Raw genomic sequence first — 18250 nt, forward strand, 5'->3', positions numbered from 1 at the left:
CCTGGGAATACTGACTCATGTTGCAGGATGCTCTCGAAATATCTTCATTTCAGCATTCTAATACCTGCAATCTTCAATGAAATTGTCTCTCAATCTCCCTTTCCCTTTTCCCAAAGCTGTTTTGTTTGTTGGTATTTAAATTGATTCATTGCCATCTCTCTCTGGCAGTAATTTTCGCAAGCAGAACACCACTTGTCATGGCACAATGGAGATATGCAACTGTAACTGGAGGGGATCTGTACATCATGGCACTTCTAGCATGGACTGCAAGTTTCCACACGCTGAGCAGTGATCTAACACAGTCTTACAGAGCAATGCACAATCTGAATAACTGCTCCAGCTTTACAGATCAATTCATTGCTTTTCACTGCACAGTACCCCATACTGAACAGACACCTAGTCCGTGTTTATTTTCCAAGACATTGCTGTGGCCTGCACAGCTCCCCGTGCTGGACAGATCGTCTCGTCGAGGTTTCTAAATCAATGCACCAATGTTGTCTTTACTGGTCCTCATGATGGACAGAGATTTAGTGGACTGGTGAGTCCTGCACGCAGTTTCAGATTGCTGGGTTGTCCTGAAAATTACACTAGTCTGATCTGTACAGTGCTCTATGCTGAACAGATATTTCATCTCGGCTTATAAATTTCCAGGCTGGATTTGTGAGGTTAATTGCGTATCTGATATATTTCCTGATATAACAATCACTCCTCCATCTCAGCCCATTCCTCTGTCAAAGCCCGTGTTTCTGCAACCTACTTTCCATTAAGTAATTAAGCAAGTAAAAAGTGAATTTTTCTCTATCGTGTTCTGCACCTGACAGACCACCTCAAAATGCATGAAGAAGGTAGGCGCGACCAGAGCATTTTCTTATTTTAAAGGTAAATGTGAGGTGCTGTGTTTCAGATATAACTCGCTTGGTCAAAATATTCGACACTAAGCAAAATAAAATTTAATTAAACACTGTCAACACTATACAACAAAAACAGGAGGAACCTGGAATAACTTAATTCTAATGGCAAGTTTAACAGAATAATAGGTTATTTAACTACTAAACGGTCACTGCTCCAATGTGGTAATATTCCATAAACACACACTTGTCAAAGCGCAAATTCAGGAAATAAATTGCCTCACGTGCAGTTCTCCAATTAAAGAGGAAAGAATATCAAAAGACAATTCTGAGAGAAATCTCAGATGGAGTGTGCAGCAGCCGGCAGAGAATTGCTGCCTTGCAACACTGTAGAGACTTCAGCAAGTGAAAGTGGCGAAAGGTAAAATTAAGAATCTTGATTCTGTGAGAGCATAACAATCACTCCACAGGACCAGGATGGGGTTGCAATAACCACAAGGAACTGACCTTCTCCACATCGTCTATGCCTCCGAAAAATGCTTAACCCCACTTAATCTATTAAATGATGGCAAGGTAAATGTCGAAGTTAAACATAAATAAATAAACTGAAATGATACAACAGGCCTAGTAATCAGACGCAGGCGTCCTCAGGAGCCAAGCATTTCCTACCCTGACAAATACACATTCAAATCATCAAGCTTGTGAAGGGATATCATTGTCTCTCTCTCTCCTCACCTCTAACTTTACAATTGGAGATGTGGCATAAACCCAATAGCCAGCGATATTAACATCCCACGCTCACCATGTATAATTGTGATCTATCAGGAATATCGTGTAAAAGGGTTAAATGGAGCTGTGTATTCAGCGACTCTGATTGATGTCAGTCTCCGTGGACCCTTACTGTCTCACTGGAGGATTTGCTCTTGCATAACGAAGCGGCTTCCTTCAACTTCATATGACACAGCATCAGGGGCAGTGTAATTCTCACCACGATTGAAATCAGCAGCGACAGTGAGAGGGAGAGGAAGATAATCTACGAACAATAGACTGGAAGGTTCCAACAGTGGATCAGAATCTGAGAAATTTAGATCGGAATGTTCCAAAAATGGGTCAATATCTGAGAAACTTAGATGTTCCACGAACAGAAAGGAGTTTATCTTTGGGTCTTGCCTTGCTTTCTCAGGATTGGCCATGGTTAGAATTACGGATAAATGCTGTACTGTTGATTATTCAGGGCGGTTACTATCCAATCCTCGCTATTTTTGGTGTTCCAGGTAAGTCTATCGCTGTCAATTCTATAGACTAAAGTGAAGGTTATTGCTCTTTCTGTCATTTGTATTTGGCAAAAATATAAAGTAAAATCCTCAGTTTCAGTCACAAACTCTATTTCGTTTCCATAAATTTCAAACTCCTCACTCATAAATATCCTGAAAGGAACAAGACTGTTCAGAGTCTGCCTTTTGCCATGAACTGATTTATGTTTCTGTATTCTCTCTGTCATCAAAACTGCCTACAGCCACTTCTATAATATCCCCAGTCTCCACCTCTGCCTCGGTGCTGTTGCTGCATTAGCCATCATCTACCCCTTTGTTAACGTCAGATTTTCTGCCTCTAGCTCTCTTTTGACCACTGTTCCAGTTACAAATATTTTGACCACAAACATATTCTTGCCTCTACAGTTGCTTCAGAATCGGGACTCCGTATCAGAATAATAATGTCACTGGACGTGTAATTCAGAGGCACCGGTTATGACTCGAAAGGCATTGTTTCAAATTGTACCACAACCAATGACAGAATTTGAATTCGAATGACAAAAATTCGAATGAAAATAATTCACTCATGGCAGCCTAAACCATCAGGATTTCATTTATTGTTTCACTGATTGCATTTGTTAAGAAACTTAACATTATTGCCAAGTGTGGAGTGTGACTTCAGACACACAACATTCAGTTTGGCTCCATATAGTCTTACAGTGAAGGGCAATTAGCGATGGACAACAAGTGCTGCCCTTACCAATGTTGCTGACATCCCGTGAAACGGCAGCATTAAAGGTGAAATAAACCAAGGACCTGTGGATGCTGGAGTTCCGAAACAAAATTATTCAGGGTCTGAAAATGTTGGCGAGTCTCAGCAGGTACGGCAGCCTCTCTCAGGAGATAAACAGATAAGGTTTCGAGCCCAGTGACTCTACAGCAGAACTGAAAGCAACTGGGAATTTATATTCTTTATGCTGCTATCAGGGATGGCTGGGTCGGAGGGAAGGATGGGTGGGGATGGAAGGTTTGAAATGAATCGATGGAGAAATGGCCACAAAGAGAGAGACAGACAGACAGACAGAGAGACAGAGACAGAGACAGCGAGACAGAGAGAGGGAGAAAGAAAAAAACAAACAAAGGGATTGCTGATGATGAACTGGGAGGAAAATAAGATGGCAAGTTATTCTAACATTTCCCCTATTGCCATATTCATGACTTATCACGTTCATTTAAGTATGTGTGTGTTTAGAGTGAGTTATGTTATCATCGATAGTCACAGGTGAGGTGCCGGAAGACTGGAGGTTGGCAAACGTGGTGTCACTGTTTAAGAAGGGCGGCAAAGACAAGCCAGGGAACTCTAGACCGGTGAGCCTGACCTCGGTGGTGGGCAAGTTGTTGGAGGGAATCCTGAGGAACAAGCTGTACATGTATTTGGAAAGGCAAGGACTGCTTTGGGATAGTCAACATGGCTTGGTGCATGGGAAATCATGTCTCACAAATTTGATTGAGGGTCTTGACAAAGTAACAAAGAGGATTGATGAGTGCAGAGCAGGAGATGTGATCTATATGCACTTCAGTAAGGCGTTCAACAAGATTCCCCATGGGAGACTGATTAGCAAGGTTAGATTGCATATAATACAGGGAGAACTAGCCATTTGGATACAGAACTGGCTCAAAGGTAGAAGACAAAGGGTGGTGGTGGAGGGTTGTTTTTCAGACTGGAGGCCTGTGACCAGTGGAGTGCCATAATGATCGCTGCTGGGTCTCTCTACTTTTTGTCAGTTACATAAATGATCTGGATGAGAGCATAAGAGGTACAGTTAGTAAGTTTGCAGATGACACCAAAATTGGAGGCATAGTGGACAGTGAAGAGGATTACCTCAGATTACAAAAGGATCTCGACCAGATGGGCCAATGGGCTGAGAAGTGGCAAATGGAGTTTAATTCAGAAAAATGCGAGGTGCTGCATTTTGGGAAAGCAAATCTTAGCAGTACTTATACACTTAATGGTAAGATCATAGGAAGTGTTGCTGAACAAAGAGACCTTGGAGTGCAGGTTCATAGCTCCTTGAAAGTGGAGTCACAGGTAGATAGGATAGTGAAGAACACATTTCGTATGCTTTCATTAATTGGTCAGTGTAATGAGTACACGAATTGGGAGGTCATGTTGTGGCTGTACAGGACATTGGTTAGGCCACTGTTGGAATATTGCATGCAATTCTGGTCTCCTTCCTACCGGAAAGATGTTGTGAAACTTGAAAGGGTTCAGAAAAAATTTACAAGGATATTGGCAGGGTTAGAGGATTTGAGCTATAGGGAGAGGCTGAGCAGACTGGGGCTGTTTTCCCTGGAGCGTCGGATGCTGAGGGGTGACCTTATAGAGGTTTACAAAATTATGAGGGGCATGGATAGGATAAATAGGCAAAGTCTTTTCCCTTGGGTTGGAGAGACCAGAACTAAAGATATAAAAGAGACCTAAGGGGCAACGTTTTCACGCAGAAGGTGGTATGTGTATGGAATGAGCTGTCAGAGGAAGTGGTGGAGGCTGGTATGATTGCAACATTTAAGAGGCATTTGGATGGGTATATGAATAGGAAGGGTTTAGAGGGATATGAGCCGGGTGCTGGCAGGTGGGACTCGATTTGTTGGGATATCTGGTCAGCATGGATGGGTTGGAACGAAGGGTCTGTTTCCATGCTGTACATCTCTATGACTCTATGTTCATTTTGTGTCTCTTCTGGGTGTGGTGACCAACTCCATCGGCAATTCTGGTGCTACTGTTATGGTTACTGACGTACAGAGAAAATTAATGTTACATTGTCAACTGCGTCTTTGGAAGAAAATTATTATTTCTATGGGGCTTTGCAGAGATTCAATAAATTTTCAGCCAAGAAGAGAAACTGAGGAGGTGGGGTCATTTTCAAACTGAACGGGTGCACCATGAGAGTGGGGAAGTGGCCTGCTCATGACATTGGAAAGGCAGCTGGGGCTCAGTGGATGCTTTCCCCGGGTTTGTATTCTAAGCTGCTGGATTCATTCAGGGAGACACCATGGTCTGGTAATGCCGCTCTGGCCATTGCATTTACGGAGCTTCTTGGTCCATGGTAAACAAATGCAGCCGAGACGGCACGGAGGGGAGCTATGTATGCAGGGCACAGCAGGGCATTGCGCGTTGTTCCCTGGGATGTCCACAAATATATTTCTATGTAGCTCATTCCAGGTGTAAAGTGTGAAACTAGTTAATTTGAAAAATGAGATGGTTACTGAGCTGTGTCCCCTTCTTCAGTATCACCTGTAGTCTCACACCAGGGACAGGACTGTGCTGACACTCACCATGAAGTGAACTCGTTTAATTCTGGAATGTTCCAGGCAGGAGTGCGTGATACATCCATCATCCCCGGAGTGCAGTCCTCCAATGCATTCATTTGCTGACAGAAGTCATCTGCCCACTGAGAGCACTACATTGAGTCTATTTCCCCCAAGGAAGGTACAGAAAGTAACTTCCTGCAATACCATGGAATGGGGGACTGGTGGAAATGAAGAAATGCAGGAAATTAGATTTAATAAAGCGTATGTTCTTTGAAAATCTAATTGAATTGAAGTTTAGTAAGTTGCTGCATCTGTTGAGCTACATGCCAGACTATGGAAGAGGAGCCAAAGAGCTAGAAAAATAATTACTGATAATTCTTCAAAGCTGGTTAGATTCTGGAAAGGATCCTACAGACTGGAAAGCAGCTATTGTAAACCTAAATAGTTAAAGCATGACAAAGCAGGAGAACAAAAAACCAAATAGCTTGATTTCAGCTGTGAGAAAAATATTGGAACGTTTTACAAGCAATGTGACAACTAGACGGTTGGAGAATAATGATATGATTTGTTACAGTCGGTCCATATTCAATAAAAGGAAATGATCTTTGATAAACCTACTGGAGTTTGTAGAGGTTGCCCATTGTGACGTTGTCAATTTAGAACCAGTGGGAGTGGAGTTTTTAAATTTTCAGAAGAAGTTTGACATGGTTGAACACAGGTGAGTGGAGAATGTTAGTGTCCATTGGTATGTAGGGGTGGATGATATACCATATGGATTAAAATCTGGATAATGGAGAGAATGAAAAGAGCAGTCTTTTCTTCTCTGGATGGAAGGATTGTGTGGTTTGAGAAGGCCTGAAAAATAATTGTTCGTAAGTTATACATATATTCATATGTGAGCAACAAATATCATAATTCTCAATTATGTCAATTAAATGTTGAGAGGTTGGGAAGTCCTGTTGTTGAAAAGGACCTGGATGTCCTTGACTTGAAGTCACTAACAGACTTCATATATGTCACTGAGTAATTATAACTGTTATATGTGGTCCTACATGCAAAATGATTAAAGACTCAGAGTAATTATATCTTACTCAATGGCCGTATGTTGTTGAGACTGTGTTGGCGTACAGTCTCCATACTGTGTCTTCTTTATAAGTAATGACCCATATGTCACCCAGAGATTGTAATAGACTTTCACCAGACTAAATCCAGGCATGATGTTACTGTGAGGAGGGAGTGCAATAACTACGTGTTTAATCTTTAGCTCTGTGAGAGAATAAGAAATTGGAACTTAATGGTTATGGACGTACGCTCAATTTGTCTCAAACGACCATTGAAAAGACAAAAAAATCCATTAGTTATGTAGAATGCTTGATTCCCAATACTTTAGGTGGCGGTGCAGAGCTCACATGTCGATTGACAGAGAGGTACAGGCTCTCAATAAATGCTGAAAAATTTATTTCACAGTTACTTTCTGACCCTGCACTCAATGTCACGTTGTTTACAATCCTGTCAGCAACCACAATACGTTCATTCTGAAACAGTTCGACATTCCCCACCATCTTCTGAACTCAAGTGAGAACATGGGTCTGCTCTCTCAGAGATGGGAGCTGCCTTTGAAACTGCTAAAAAAAATGGCTTCATTCCCACTGCCGGAAAACCATACTAAAGTAACACGTGTGTACTATGAGTAATGAAGCCGCAACGGACAACATGGAGTAGTCGATGTGTGCTGGTGATGTTGGAGCATCCCTGAAACCTTCTTGTCCCTGTGTAACTGACTTAAAAAACCACATGAGCTGAAAATGTGTTGCTGGAAAAGTGCAGCAGGTCAGGCAGCATCCAAGGAACAGGAGAATCGATGTTTCGGGCATAAGCCCTTCTTCAGGAAAGAGTGAGTAGACTCCTTAACTTCCTGTGTAACTGACAGGAATGACTGAATGCGTATCCTCTCTTCTTGTCCAATAGTTTCGATGAGCTGAATGACTTCTCCATATTCTTGTCAACCCAGACAGAGATACTGAATGAACTCCTCCTTTTCTGTGGAAGCATGCAATGCCTGGCAGTTCTGTTACATGAATGTTCCCAACACTTTAACCGCACAGACTTGAATGGTGTTTAGGTCTTGTTGCACATGGACATAAACTGCATCTGGAGCTGAGGGATGATAGATTATTCTGAATATTGCATAACCTGCAGCGAACAACCCAACCTTTACTCAGTGTGGACTCAATGGGCTGAATAGCCTGCTCCCACACTGTCAGGATTCCCTGCTGACAAACTGGATATACCTGCACTGAGGAAGCGACCCTGAGTATCTCCTGCAGAGATGTCCCGCTGCTGAGCTGATTGATGCCCACTGATGATAAACATCTTCCCTTGTTCTGTGAATGACTCCAAACAGTAGAAAGTCTGCAATCGATTTTCATGAAGTACAATTTTGCTCAGGCTACTTGATATCATCCTCAGTTAAATGCTACCTCGATAACAGGGCCAGTCACTCTTAACACATCTTTATATTCACCTTTTTGACCGGGTGGTTGGCAGTGTGGAGGCAGATCTTACGTTACAGGAAAATAGACATGGAATGGTCAGATGGGCAGATCAATGGCAGATGGAATGTAACCCTGATAAATATGATGTGATGCACTTTGGAGGAAGGAAACAGACAGGGGAGTACACAATGACTCGCAGCATACCAGGAAGCTCAGAAGATGCTTATCCACACATCCCTGAATGTAACTGGACAGGGTAATAGTCACACGCGATTGTCGGCATAGCCTCGAGACATGGATTGTAAGAGCTGTACAGGAGTTTGGTTAGGCCTGCTAACCCCAATACATCTCAAACATTTGGTTGACTGATTCAAATACAATATATCCCACTCTGCTGATGCCACTAAAAGATGTCGGATTGTGACTGCATGAGATGATGTGAAATAAGCTCCAAGGTGATTGAGACAAGTGGAGTGTAATGGCCAAATACATGGCGGATGAAGACAAATGTGGATAGATGTGGCGTTGTGCACTTTGGATGGATATAGAGTAGGACAGCCTACAATTTGAAAAGGGATTGTTTGAAACATTTGATCTATGAAGGGACTAATGTGCCTTCTTATTGTTGCCTTCAGCGCAAACTATCGACGTCCATACAGGGCAGTGAGCCAGAAGCCAATGCTGGGAAGACATCGACACTCTGACCAGTATACATAGACCCGACAAGTGGGCAGCTGTAACACTGAAAAAGATTTGGATTTCCTTGTACACCAGTCACTGAAAGCAATATTGCAGGAACAGAAAACAGTTAGGAAGATAAATGGTGTGTTGAACTTCCATTCTGGGGGATTTCAGTACAGGAGTAAAGGAGTTATACTGCAGCTATACAGGGCCTCAGTGAAACCTCACCTCAAACATTGTGCAGTATTGTGTGCAGTTTTCATCTTACCTAATGAAGGACAAACCTGACATTCAGGGTGAGCAGCGAATGATAACCAGACTAATATCTACGATGTTAAAAATCACACAACACAAAAGGACCACAATCACCTGATGAAGGAGCATCGCTCCGTAAGCTAGTGTGCTTCCAATTAAACCTGTTGGACTATAACCTGGTGTTGTGTGATTTTTAACTTTGTACACCCCAGTCCAACACTAGCATCTCTGAATCATAATATGTACGATGACAGGCTTGCTGTGGGAGCAGAGTTTGGGGCGACTGGGCCTGTATTCCACGAGGTTTAGGAAAATCCATGGAGATCTAAATGAAATATATAAAACTCTGACAGGGCGAGTCAGATTGGAAGCAGGGATGAATCTGCCCTAGCTGGGATGTCTAAAACATAGGGTCACACTATTAGGTACTGACAGGCCACTTTGCAATGAAATGAGAATAAATGCCTGCCCTCACAGACTGGTGATCCTGGGGAATTCTCTGCATCGTAAGGCTGTTGAAGCCAAGGCACTGAAGTGACATATAGAATTCTGAATGCGAAAGGCATAGGGTGAGAGCAGGCATACACTCCAGCGATAAAGGATCAGCCATCGTTATATTTGGTTGGGCAGAACAGTCGACTGTCCAAGGGGACTACTGCAGTTGCTATTTCATATTTTCAAAGGGAAAACAGTTTAAGGTATGTGTACATCTTTTGGAAAAAGTGCATGGAGGTGACATCCGGCCACGAAGTAGAATGGGGGCAGTCAATGTGTCGAATGATCTACTTCTTTCCCAGTGTTTCTATAGAGTCTGTGGGAAAGCTCTACAAATGTTAGAAGCTCTCGGACGTTAGGAACGATGTCTCTGAAGGATCGACAGGATTGTGCTTCCCTTCCCTTTTCCAATACTGGGGCTGGTGCTGGGTGTTCTGTTAAGTTTTATCCTTGAAGACCTCGGAACAGTTTGATACAATTGAGTGTCTTACTTGGCCGTTTCAGAGACAATTCAAGAGTTTATCACATGTCTATGTCTCTGGATTCACTTGTAGGCCAGACCAGGAAAGCATGGGAGATTTGGCTCCTGGAAGTACATTTTGGAAGGGAATGGGTGTTTACAATTGACATTGGTTTAACGATCACTATTATTGACACCAGATTTTAGATCTCGATATTTTATTAATTGTTTTTAATATCCCACCAACTGTCTGAACATTAGCCTGGTCTGGATGAGTGACATTTCCACAATGGATTCACCTCCAAATGGGGACAACCAGAACCACACTTACCAGGTTATCTTTGTACTGTTTATCAGCTCTGAGAGTCCATGACTCTCGGCGCACCAATTTGACCATCGTGATGGGGTTGAAGCCGTAGTAATTGGTCAGATTGCAATTGTTCTATGCTTAAGGGATTGACACAGTTGACTAATTTTACATCACATAACACTGACTACAAGAGCAGGTCAGAGGCTAGGAATACTGCAGTGAGTAACTCACCTGACTCCCCCATCCATGTCCACAAATCAGGGGTATGATGAAATTCTCCCCACTTACAGCTCTAACGACACTCAAGAAACTTGACACCATCCAGGATAAAGCAACTCACTTGACTGGTACCACATCCTCAAGCATCCACTCCCTTCACCACCAACACTCAGTTGACTAATTTTTCACATTGCGCGTTACGTGTCAGATATGGAGCTGGAATGGAACAGATTCTCCAGGGTTTGTTGTGGAGCAAAATCTTCGGGCCTATTGCAGGAATGGTGCCAGGACCCAATGTCTTTGTTGTGTCTACTGTGTTCAGTTGTTTTTTTTTCCATGCCACATGCAGCGAATCAAATTGAAGATTTGGATCTGTGATTCTGTGGGTGTCATGACGAGGGTGAGGTGGATCATTCACTGAAAACATATGGCTGAGGACGATGCAGACACTGCATTCTTGTCTATTACACTGATATTCAGGGCTGATATTTTATTTTGTTTGGGGATATTTGTGGGGTCATCTCCTTCAATGAGTTGTTTAATAGTCCACCGACATGCATAACCAGATGTGGCGGGACTGCAGAGCTTAGATCTGATCTGATAGTCTTGGAACCATTTCTCCATCTGTATCAGACGTTAGTCCTGCTATTTGGAAAATGACCCATCATTTGCCGTCACTTCAAAAAGTTGTCATCAGGTTGTCATCAGGCATGTTCCATAACATTCCTCACTGTTCCATAACATTCCTCAAAGATGAGCTTGTTGGTAATGGTAGACTGAGGGATTATCCTGGGCTAAACGTTACAGATTGTAGTCGAGTGCAATTCTGCTGATGCTGCCACTGTTCTTTACAGCACCACAGGAATACTCCATTCAAGGACGTTCAGTGAGCTAGATCATTGAAAGTATTTACAGAGAATATTTGACTTGAGCACAATGAATAATTGTGGTGAAAGTGATGAAAGAGGAGTGATACAGTCATAGACTCTCAGAGTGATGCAATATACAAGCAAAACATTTGGTCCAAATCGTCCATTCTCAGCAGGCTTCCTGAACTGAACTCAACTAAGATTTCTGTATTTAGCACCTACTCCTCCAAACATTTGCTATTCATGCAACCATCTATTGTCTTTTAAATGATTTAATTCTCACCACTACCACTTCCTCAGACCGCTCATTACGTGACACACCACCTTCTGTGAGAAACAGCTGCCCCTTAGATCCCTTTTAAATCTCGCCCCATTCACCCTAAAACTACACTCTCTGGTTTGGGACATCCCCACCCTGGGGAAACGAATTTGTTGATTCATGCTATCCATGCCCCTCATGATTTTATAAACATCTATCAGGTCACCTTTCAGCCTCCTATGCAAAGGGAAAAAAAATCTCAGTCTATGCTTATGTCTCAAAACCATCCAATCTCTCTCACATTATTTCCAACATTTTGTACCCATTCCAGTTTACAACATCCTTCATAGGGCAGAGCCACAAGAATATCATTAATACTCTAAAAGTAGCCTTACCATTCTCTTGTACAGCCACAACACAATATCCCAACACCTGTACACAATGCTTGATCGATGAAGATAAGCATTCCTAACATCTTCTTCACCGCCCTGTCTACCTGCGACTCCACCTTCAAGGAAACTATCTATGTGCACACCTGCGTTCTCTGCTGAACAACACTCCCCATGTCCTACCATTAATTGTGTAAATCCTGCTCTGGCTGTTCTAAGAAAATGAAGCATATCAGATTTATCTGCATGAAGCACCATCTGCCAATCATTGGGCCACGGATCCAGTGATCAATATCTCATTTCCCTTTTAAATGAGCCTCTCACTGTCCACTATATAACCAATTTTGCTTTCTTCTACATATGTACTATTCTAGATTCCTACATTCTCGTCAAAATCATATATACAAATAATGAACAACAGCTGCCTGGCCCTTGTGTCACACCAGTGGTCAGAGAACTCCAGTTGCAACAACAAAACTCTCCCAGCAACATCTCTTTTCTACTGTCAAGCCATTTGTTTTTCTCTAATTGTCTAGCTCTCTATGATCCCCTGCGATCTAATCGTATTAACAAGGCTACCACGCAGAACCTTGTTGAGCTTCACTAAGGTCCATGTAGATAAAGTATGCTGCTTTACCTTCCTCTATCTTCTTGGTCACCTCTTGTAAAATTCGAAACAACTTTGTGGGCAACGTTTTAACATACACAAAGCAGTGCTGGCTGTCTCTCATCAGTTCTTGCCTTTTTGAATGTATAGAAATCCTGCCTTTCAGAATCTCCACAAAACGCTTACCATCCTGGATGTAAGTTTGCTCGCTGAGCTCGAAGGCCCAATTTTCAAACGTTTCATCTCCATACTCAGTCACATCATCAGTGAGCCTCCGGTGAAGCACTGGTGTTAGTGAAGCGTTTTGTATTTACATGTTTAGGTTTCTTTGGGCTGGTGATGTCATTTCCTATGGTAATGTCATTTCCTGTGGTAATGTCATGTCCTATTATTTTTCTCAGAGTTTGGGAAAAGGGGTCCAGGTCAATGTATTTGTTGATAGAGTTAGGTTGGAATGCCATGATGATCGAGTCAAAATGAGGAAAAAAGGTTACAACGGCTCAGGGAATAATGGATTAAAAAGAAGAATGAAAAGCACTCTCTCTGAGTGTGTTTTACATTCTCAAAAGGATTGAGGAATGGATGTGATTTAATGGCAGTAGAGATATATAGTGTTCAAAGTTAAAAATCACACAACACCCGATGAAGCACTAGCTTTTGGAGCGCTGCTCCCTCATCTGGTGGTGGTGGAATATAAGATGGAAAGGCACAGGAATATGTAGCAAATGTTTACAGTGTGGTGTAACTGAAATTATATATTGGAAAATACCTGGATTGTTTGTTAAGTCTCTCATCTTTTAGAATAAACATGTTGCCTTCAGTTCTTTCATGTGTAAATCGCAAACCGTTTAAAACTTACATTCTCAAGTGGTGTCAGTTCTTTCATATTTAAATCACAGAAAATTTGGAAGTTACATTCTGAAGTGAACTTCAAAAATTGTTGCCATGTCGGCCTAGATAAAGCATTTAAGTTGTGAGATGCCCTGTCTTAGACTGTCTGTACCAATACGGTTTGACTGATTCTAATCTAAAACTGGAGTTACAGAATCTTTTATGGATTAATGCAGTTTTTGAGCTAAGTAAAATGTTATTCTGCAAGTACAAGTTCACCCCACAAACTTATATGTGGATGTGTGTGTGTGTATGTGTACTGTCTGTGTCTCTGTGTCTGCCTGTGTGTCTGTGTCGACACATCTTGCAGCATCCACCGTGGTGAGGTTGTGCGGTGTTGTCTTGAAAGCAGGGCAGTTTGCTTTGAGTAATGATGTGTTTGAGGTTTCGGTGGTTGTTTAAAGGCGAGAAGTGGAGGTGTGGGGAAGGTGTTGGCAAGGCATTTATCCTCATTGATAATGTGCTACAGGTTGCGAAGAACATGGTGTAGATATTTGGCTCCTGAGAAGCACTGAACAACGAAGAGTACCCTGTCGGATGCAGTTTGTCGGTGTCTGTCTCCTCAGGAAGTCTGTACCGTTTCTCGCTGTGGCACGTTGGAAGTGGTGGTCAATGAGTTGAGCGTCGTACCCCAGTCCTTTGAGGATATCCTTGAGTACTTCCAGGTGCATAGGGATTTCCCAGAGGGTTTGGTGTTTTAATAGGTTTTGGGTGGAAGCTGGAGAAGTGTAGCATCGTGAGGCTGTCTGTGGGTTTGCGGGTTGAGTGAGTTATTGACGATTCATCCTTGATGAAAACGTATGTATCCAAGAATGAGACAGCTAGTAGAGAATAGTCCATGGTGTGTTTGATGGTGGAATTAAACTCATCGATATCACTGTGTAGTTGTTTCACTGACTCCTCGCCCTGTGTCCAGAGGAAGAAAATGTCATCCATGTACATGGTGTGTAGTGTTGGTTGGAGGTCCTGCGGAGAGAAGTCTTGTTTGAACCTGTGCATGAAAATGTTGGTATATTGGGGAGCACATCGGGTTCCCATGACTGATCTGTTTTTGCGGATGAAGAACCATTTGTGAGAATGTGATCGAGTATAAAGTGTAGGCCGGTGCTCAGAGATTGGCATTTGTTAGTGTTGCGTACTGAGGCTGTTGCCACGATGCCGTCATTGTAAGGAATGCTGGTGTAGAGTGCTGAAACGACCATTATAATGAGGAATGAGCCCGGTTCGACTAGTCTGTAGATGTTGCATTTCTGGAAGAAATCCGCAGGCAAAGATGCCCTGAGGAATGGTACATTGGCAAGACCAAGCAGATGCTACGGTAAAGGATGAATGGACACTGCACAACAGACAGGAGTGTTCCCTTCAGTCAGAGAACATTTCAGCGGTCCAGGACATTCGACCGCGGATCTTCAGGTGACCATCCTCCAAGGCGGACTTTGTGACAGGCAGCAACTAAAAGTGGCTGAACAGAGGCTGATAGTCAAATTCGGGATCCATAAGAATGGCCTCAACCGGCACCTTGGGTTCATGTGATATTACAGGTGACCCCATTGCACTAGGCACAGACACAGGCAGGTGTGCACAAACACACACATACACAGACAAACTGACAATCCTACACACACACAACACACACGCACTCTCTCTCTCTCACACACACAAACACGCACACCCCTACAGACCCATATACTCACGTAGACTCACTCTCATACGCTCACATATACATAGATGCACCCGCTCACAGACTTACACGGCTTTATACTCACACTCAGCCTCAGTTATTTTCTCAGATGCACTCACTCTCTCACAGACACTCATAAACCCCCGCCACCTCCCCATCTTTCTCACACACACACACACACACACACACACACACGTATACATATAAGTTTGTGGGGTAAACTTGTACATGTAAATTACATTTTATTAGCTGAAGAACTGCTTAAATCCAAGTAAGATTCTGTAAATCCACTTCTCTATGTTAGAATCAGTCTGTCCGTTGTGGCACAGACAATCTCACACTGGGCATCTCACACCTTAAATGCATTATCTGGGCAGACCTGACACCAATTGATAAAGTTCACTTGAGAATATAACTTTTAAATGTTTTGTGATTTACATATGAAGTGTTTATTCTAAAAAATGAGGGACAAAACAATTAATTCATTGTTTTCAACATATAATTTCAATTACATCACACTGTAAACTTTTGAAATGCATTTTGCTCTTGCAATCCTATACTCCACATCACCTGATAAAAGAACAGTGCTCCGAAAACTTTGCTTCCAAATACACCTGTTGGACCATAACTGGTGTTATGTGATTTATTTTTTACTTTGTACACCCCAGTCCAATACCAGCAGGTCCATGTCGAGATATATGGTGACAGAGAGACCAATATTGCGAAATGAATATCCAGTCAGATTTTATATTTAGGAATGTCATGCAAAACCGAAGAGGAGGCAAGGTAGATCTCCAATGAAAGGATAGGATTTGTATAATTGTAAAGAAGGACAATAAATCAAATGTTCAAGACATTTCACAGATGATTTCGAATGTAACAAACCTTGCGGATGACAGACAATATATCGTCGTGCAAAGTATGCAGAGGGCGCCGAACGTGTGCAGAGGGATAGATAGTTTAAGAGCGGCCAAGATCTGGCAGACGTTTGTAAATGTGAGGTCATCCAGTCTGGTAGGCGTAACTGCAAGTGATGAATAAAATTCAGCATACCATTGTGCAGAAGGGCTTGAGTGTCCTTGTGCAGGGCACACAAAACATTGGTTTGCAGTTAATTAAGAAGGCAAATGGGATATTATCCTTCATTCCTTAAGGGATGCATTAAAGAAAAAGCAGGGCAGTTATGCTGGAGCTTGAGAGGGTGCTGGTGTGGCCACAACTGGAGTACTGTGTAGAGACTTGGTCGCCTTACTTGAGAAAGAATATACCAACACTGTAGTAGTTGCAGAAGAGTTTCATTCTGATGATCAATAGTTGAGAGCGTTGAATAATGAAGAGAGACTAAATAGACTGAGACTATACTTATTGGAATTCTGAAGAATGTTTGGGAGTCTTATAGAAACATAAAATTATGAAGGGAATAGATCAGGTAGAATCAGGGAGGTGTTTCCACTGTTGGGTGAAACTTGAACTGAGGGGAATTCCGTCAAAGTGAGGGGGAGCAGATTTAGGATTGAATGTAGGAGGAGGAACAGCTTCACCTTAATCTGCAGAATTCCCTGCTGAGTGAATTCCCTACTTTGCTGGATGTTTTTAAGGTAAAGGTTGATTTTGGAACAGTAAAGGAATTAAGGTTATCATGAGAGGGTGTGTAAGTGGAGCTGAGTCTATGTAAAGATCCGCCGATATCTTATTGAATGGTGGATCAGGCTTGAGGGGCCAGGCAGCCTACTCCTGTTCCTATTGCTTATGTTCTGCTGGATTAATTTTACTAATTAATGTTATTACTATGCAAAGTGCTGGTTGAGTTGAGTTTGGGGAGTGATTTCCACCGCAAGGCTGAGGCAATCTGAGCAAAGCATTAATTGGTGTTCAAGTCGTCAGGTTGGGTTTCACCCACTTCTACTTGCAGACCATTCCCAGAGAACTACCCCACTCACCGGAGAGCCCTGAAATTACTCAGCATCCCTGGAACCAGTGACATCTTTGAAAGCCGATAGTGCTCTTGGATAAGCACCGTCAGTGCGCCGCTACCCTGCAAAGCCTCTGATGTTGATCCTGCATGTTGCAGGCAGGGGGACATCATTGACCTCCCCATACCCGCATTGTGGCCATGTGCATGGAGCTCCTCCTGGGGGCAAGGGTCACAAAACAGCACTTCCCCTTCCAACAGGACCAGGAGTGTGGGCCATGACACTGGATCATGCCTATCTCCTGTGAAGTTGCTCCATAGGTTAGAGCAGTCTCAGCCATTGGGAGTAATGTACAGCATTGTAGGGAGATCATTGTTTTTCTGCACACTGCCAGTGTAAGGGGAGACACGGGGAGAATCACACTGTTCCCCTAGAGAAGAGCAAACAGGAGGCAATGAGATTATCCTAACATCAAGAAAGTAAACATCTCCCTGTACCTACCATTCATCTCATCATAGTCCACAGTGCTCAGAATACACAGAAATAGTTTTGTTGGAGTTTTGAAAGAGCAAGGAGACACAAATCCTGGTGGGAGTTATTTATTGAAGGCAAAACTGCAGGGTGGATTTTGTACATGTTATAAATAGTAAATTAGATATGCAAGAAAGTGCTTTCAAAACTCAGCGGGTTTCGTAAAAGTTGTGGGAAGAAAACAGAGTTAACATTTCACATCTGGGTACATGTCATCAGAACTTTTTTTTGTTTCAGATCATCAGCATCTGCCGCTCTTTGCTTTATTTCAAATCGGCAATTGTCATGCCTACAGCAGCAATAATGGGAAGGAGGGGAAGGGGCAAGGGCAGAAGTGCAGGAGATGCGTTAGTTAGAGTCAAAGGCCCTATCTACCCGGGTGTGGGGTGGTGGGGCGTGAATCCTCGTGTGAGATAAAAGGAGCGCATGTCGAACGTACCCCATTGGAATTCAACATCATCTGAACAGATGTGAAGGTTCCAGAGAAAGTGGGAGAACACAGTCACTCTGAGCTGATCATTGCAGTGGCACGCTTGCTCAGTGGCAAACACTGCTACCTCACAGCATGAAGGACTCAGGTTTGATTCCACTTTCAGGTGACTGTGTGGAATTTGCACATTCACCCCGTGTCTGCATGGGTTTCATCCTTTGGCTTGACGTTCCACCCACATACCAAAAATGTACAGGTTAAATGCAGTGGCCTTGGTAAATTGCCAACAGTATCCAGGGATATGCAGTTTTGGTGGATTAGCTGTGGGAAATGTAGAGTTACCGTGGTAACG

Source organism: Chiloscyllium punctatum, chromosome 12 (assembly GCF_047496795.1).
Source record: "Chiloscyllium punctatum isolate Juve2018m chromosome 12, sChiPun1.3, whole genome shotgun sequence".
NCBI classification, from domain to species: Eukaryota; Metazoa; Chordata; class Chondrichthyes; order Orectolobiformes; family Hemiscylliidae; genus Chiloscyllium; species Chiloscyllium punctatum.